The following is a 5412-nucleotide window of genomic DNA, read 5'->3' as shown; positions in this document are numbered from 1 at the left end:
GAGTGGCTCATATGGATTTTCTGCCTGTATATTTTAATTGTGTTGATTTCAAGAAGCTGCCGCATTGTGCACCTCTTATTACAGCTCTGCCTCCCAGTCCCTTCCTCCCGACCCCTATATACTTGAGCTTTGCATGGCAAAATCATACGCAGGAATTATGTCAGTTGCTAAGAGCATTCGGAGTGGCAAGGTAGGTTTCCAATTGCTTATAAGGAGATAGAGAGCGCGTTTGTTTAGTTCTCGGGCAACAGAAAAAGCCATTTGTTAATGTAGGTAGAACTAGGGGTGTGCACGAATGGTTCATGTAGAACCGGTTCACCTCAAACTGGGGCCGGTTCAAAGGTTCGGTCACGGACCAGACCGGACCAGTCCCGGTTCGGGTGAACCGGTTCTGCATGGTAAGGGGGGGGCGACCAGGTATGGGCAGTGAGAGATGTAAAGCGCTGCTTGCCGGGCTGCTGTGGCGGCCAGCACCACCACTACCTGCTCCAAGCATGCTCCCCCATAGAAGTTGGGTCCAGAACTGCAAGTAGGGGAGAATGCATCAACACTGAAGGGTTTGGGTGATTTGCCCAGTGTCGGCATAGCCTTCCTAACACTGCAAGTTGGATTCGCATGCTAATGGAGCTGGTGTTTGGTGGCCACCATATTTGCCACGTAAATACGGAGAAGCTGCCCATGGAAAAATACTTGATCATGTGTTAGTAGGTGTGTAGACATTTAACATGGCTGTTTAGTTCTCTGGGGGCTGCATGCCATCTATTTCTTTTCCATTTCCTTATCTTCCTTCCGGGCTAGACATCTCGTTTAGTAAAGTCTGTTTTACGGCCTTCAATGACCCCGCCTTTGCAAGCCTCAGAAACCAACATCACAGGACAAGAAGGGCCTAATTTCTTCAGGTCATTACAAATCTAAATCCAAGAACCCCGGAAACATGATTGCTGGTTTCTCTCCCCACAGCTTTGAATTATTCTTTGTTCCGTATATCTCGTGTTTCCTATGTGAGAAAGTCATTTCCATTTCCAAGGCTGTTGGAAAGGAGAACTTGACAGCTGGCCAGGAATGCAGTTCTACGGCAATGTTGCCATCTAGTGAAATTTCTTATAAGAAATGATTGTCTTGTTGTGTTCTTCTAGACACAGCTTTTTACTGTACAGCCAAATATAGGAAATGCTGGCTTTTTTAATGTTTAAGAAAATGTCTAACACAGTTCAGGACACAGCAAGCCTTAGCTAGAATGGGCTTGAATTCTGAGAGGTTTGGGGGAAGAGCTCGGCATTGTTTCAAAACAGGCGAGAAATCTGGAAGATGAGGAAATGACTTACTTAAAATTAGTTAGGGGCAGGGGTATAAATATTTTTAATAATATGGTGCATGAATCACCTGAGCTGTTACTTGTCATTTGCAAAGTTGGAGAGGAGAGCTGGTCTTGTGGTAGCAAGCATGACTTGTCCCCTTAGCTAAGTAGGATCTGCCCTGGTTGCATATAAATGGGAGACTTGATGTGTGAGCGCTGCAAGATATTCCCCTCAGGGGGTGAAGCTGCTCTGGGAAGGCCAGAAGGTTTTAAGTTCCCTCCCTGGCTTCTCCAAGATAGGCCTGAGAGAGATTCCTGCCTGCAACCTTGGAGAAGCTGCTGCCAGTCTGTGAAGACAATATTGAGCTAGATAGACCAATGATCTGACTCAGTATATGGCAGTTTCTTATGTTCCTTATGGACAGGGCGGGGCCATTTAGAGGAAGGAAGCTGTGAATGCTTAACCCTCCCTCACCCGTATCTCTTCCCCTTCTGCTCCCCCAGCTGCTTTTCATTGGCCACAGATCCCAGACACGGGTTTTTGCTGTGTTAGTCTGGAAAAGCATCTGGGGATGGTTCCAAGGGGGGAATTTAAGCTCCTGCTGCTTCTCTCTTACCACAAAGGACATCATCAGGGGGTTACCCTACATATCGGCTTTGGGTGCCTCTACTTCCAAAACATCAGATCAAATCAAAGACCACTCAAAAAGATTGCAAGCTTTTTTGTATCCGGTTATGGCTATCACCAGCTTGTTTGGTTGTGTCTCATGACTGGGCCTTCTCTGTGGCTGCCCCAGGGCTCCGGAATGCAGTCCCTGTCAACATTAAAGCTTTTCCATCTCTGGCTGCTTTTAAAATGACTCTTAAGACACACCTGTTTTCTCAGGCTTCTGTCTATCTATCTATCTATCTATCTAATTTGTACACCACCCCAAATTTCTATTTGTGGGCGATTTACAACATAAACAAATTAATAGTAATTAATTCATTTTAAATGGTCTGTTTTATATCATAAAATTATTTTAATCATTTTATCCTGTTTTAGACTTGTATTTTATTTGCACGGCCTAGAGATGCATGTGTCAGGTAGTATATAAATATGATAAATAAATATATAAAATTCCAAACAACTTGTTCCACCCTTAATAAGTGTTTAGGAGCAGCGAAAAAGGAAGCCCTTGTGTCCTCTATGCTGGCCTTTTTTATGATCACGGATCACCTCCTGTGATCAGTAACCATAGGATGCTTTAAATTCCATTAACTTGAAAAACAATTATATTGCTCTTCAGGAAAAATTCAGAGACAGTAAACGTTGTTTTTTTAGTGCATCAGTAACAAATGCATTAAAATAATGTGAAATGGAATGCTGTTTATAAAACAGTATGTGTTATTCTGCATCAGTGGCAGAAAGGCAAAGGTACAGTCCTAGTCGCAGAATTAATCTTCCTTAGGTTCTAAGTTACCTTTCTTTAAATGAAGTTTCTAGTGCTTATGGTTGCAAAAAATTGTTTGGAAGCCTTTGGACAATGTTCAGGGAAATCTCCGAAGGATTTCCTAAAATGATTTCTAGTGGCCCCCAGCTTGGGAATTCCATGTCCTGCTTCTCCCTATGATTATCAAAAGGAAAATTATGCAAAAGGGCGGTGGGGAATCAATGCAAATTTGTTTAATTTGCATGATTTATATGGGTTGTTGAATTCAGTATCTTTTCATAGTGTAATAATCAGGACTACCTCCTAATCTTCATCCATTAATCATGTGAGATCTTGTCGATTACTAGATTGATTAACTGATGAATCTACATGTATTTGCATATGATAAAAACAATCATTCTAAAAGGAAAAACATACATTCTGGATGATGCACGTGTAGGCACCACATTAGAAGAAGTATTCTTGGTTCTCAGGAGAGATGCCTTGTCTAATATGGCACTTGCTTTCTGCCATTCTTATCAGTACTTGTATTAAAAATACTTTAAAATGAAGAATGTGCTGTCTGGTTAATTAGGCAGGAACTTCTTTAGTAGATCCAATTTTTTAAAATAAAAATGAATTAACTAATTAATTAATTAATCAAATATTGCAGCCATAGTAACTGCCTACCCAACTGTGTGAAAATTTGTGTTAGAAAAATGGCATGGTAAATATCGTTTTGTTTTCATTTTCACATTTTGTCAATGGTGTTCCTTGTGAATTTAGAATGTATTTAGCTCACATGTTTATGTACAAGCTCAAATATATTATGCTGGCTGCTGACCCCAGTTTCAGAAGATATTTTCAATTAAGAAAACATTTAGATAGTAAACTCTCATTCAGTAAAAGTAGTTTTTTAATTAAACAGATGGTGATAACAAAGAAATTAATGAACACATACTTGTTTGCCTGCTCTACTCATTTGCCTTTCTAAATTATTCAGGTTATGCAGCAATTAAGCTTTAATTGCTTTTAGACAAATGGATATCTCAGGATGAATGACACCGTGCGATGGAATTGTCTACGGGGCTCCCGATAACCCAAGGCCCGTGTTATTTTCTGGCTTCAATCCTCAAAATACTTATTCAGAATAGTCCCATGGATTGCAACTTTGGGAAGAGATCTCAGAAGTGGGCTAATTAGCATAAATTTCCAAACACTGCTTTTCTGAGTGCTCATGCATCGACATAAGTGCATGTTAAACCAATATTCTAAGGGCTGCATCTCAGCGATGAGAAAGAGCCATATCATTGACTAACTCACGTTTCCTTCCTTCAGATGTTACCAGGCAACATGGGATCCAGCCACATGGAAGCATGTTGCATAGTAAGCTATAAATCAGACCTAAGCCATCTCCACCCCACCCCATGGCAGAGCAGAAAGTTCAGTGTTACTCAGCATGAGCACAGACATGTTACCCCTGCTAACTGAGCAAAGTGGCACCTTTTTATATTTAGCAAAGGGAGAGCAACTGGCCCTATCCATCCCCAGCACAGCATCCCTCCAGTGCTGGTGTCTTATATTTACGTGTTTTAAGATTGTGAGCCCTTTGGGGACTTACAATCTTATTAATTAATTATTATTATTAAACCTTATTAAATTGTATTAATTTATTTTTCTATGTAAACTGCTTTGAACACTTTTGTTAAAAAGCAGTATATAAATATGCATGGTACTAGTAGTATCATCTCAGGAGCCAACTTAGTGGAAGTTGCTTCCAAGCAGCTTGAGGATCCTACCCAGCTTTCATACCCAGCACTTGACCAAGGTAGGAGGAAAGGCTTCCCTACCCAGCTCTTGTATCCCACACAGTCACTTCTCACTCTTCCTACCCAGTTGTTTGACCCTACACAACCTAAAATTGGGAGCTCACACAGTTCCCAAACCTGGGTAGGACACTTGCCCTATCCAGTTTTTGGTTGTGTGAACAATCCCACGGTATAGCAAGACACTGTTAGTAAGAACATTTGGCGTAGCAGGTTGGGCCCATCTGCTTTTCTCCCACTGGATTCTGTTGTGCTGGTTGCAACACGTTAAAATCAGGGGGGTGGCTTACAGGGTTTCTCAACGTTGGGTCCCCAGATGTTAGTGGACTTCAACTCCCATAATCCCCAGCCCCAGTGGCCTCTGGTTGGGGATTATGGGAGTTGAAGTCCAATAACATCTGAGGACCCAACGTTGAGAATCCCTGGCTTAGAACATGGAAAACTGCCTTATACCAAGTCTGACTCCTTGGTTCATCTAGCTCAGTATTACCTTCACTGACTGACAGTGGTTCTCTGAGGTTTGGGGCAGGATCCTCTCCTGGAGATGCCAGGGCTTGAACCTGGGACCTTTTCCATCCAAAGCAGATGCTCTACCACTGAGCTACAGCCCCATCCCCTGCCTTGAGGCTTCCTGGAGCTTTTGGTTGGCCATTGCTGGAAGCAGGAGCCTAATAGGGATGTGCTGAACTGGTTCGACCATGAACGAGACCAGTTTGACTGATTCAACTGCAAACTGGACCGGCCTCGAAAAGAGGCAGTCAATCCACGGTCGAAGCGGACCAGATCTGGTTCGAGTTGAACCAGTGTCGAACTGGTTCAAAGCAGGGGGTGAGAGGGCAGTGTGGTTACCTTTTACAATCATTGTAAGTGTAATAGC

General features: G+C 42.4%; 1 non-coding gene across 1 annotated transcript; it reads right to left on the bottom strand.

Moving 5' to 3' along the window:
* Positions 1-5074: 5074 nt before the first annotated feature.
* Positions 5075-5146, bottom strand: TRNAP-UGG (transfer RNA proline (anticodon UGG)). The gene has a single exon. It is a non-coding gene; the product is annotated as a tRNA-Pro (tRNA).
* Between the last annotated feature and the right edge of the window lie 266 nt (positions 5147-5412).

The sequence above is a fragment of the Hemicordylus capensis genome, chromosome 11, assembly GCF_027244095.1.
Source record: "Hemicordylus capensis ecotype Gifberg chromosome 11, rHemCap1.1.pri, whole genome shotgun sequence".
Lineage (NCBI taxonomy): Eukaryota > Metazoa > Chordata > Lepidosauria > Squamata > Cordylidae > Hemicordylus > Hemicordylus capensis.
Note: the sequence above shows the minus strand (reverse complement) of the source record. Positions and strands in the feature narration are given on the sequence as shown.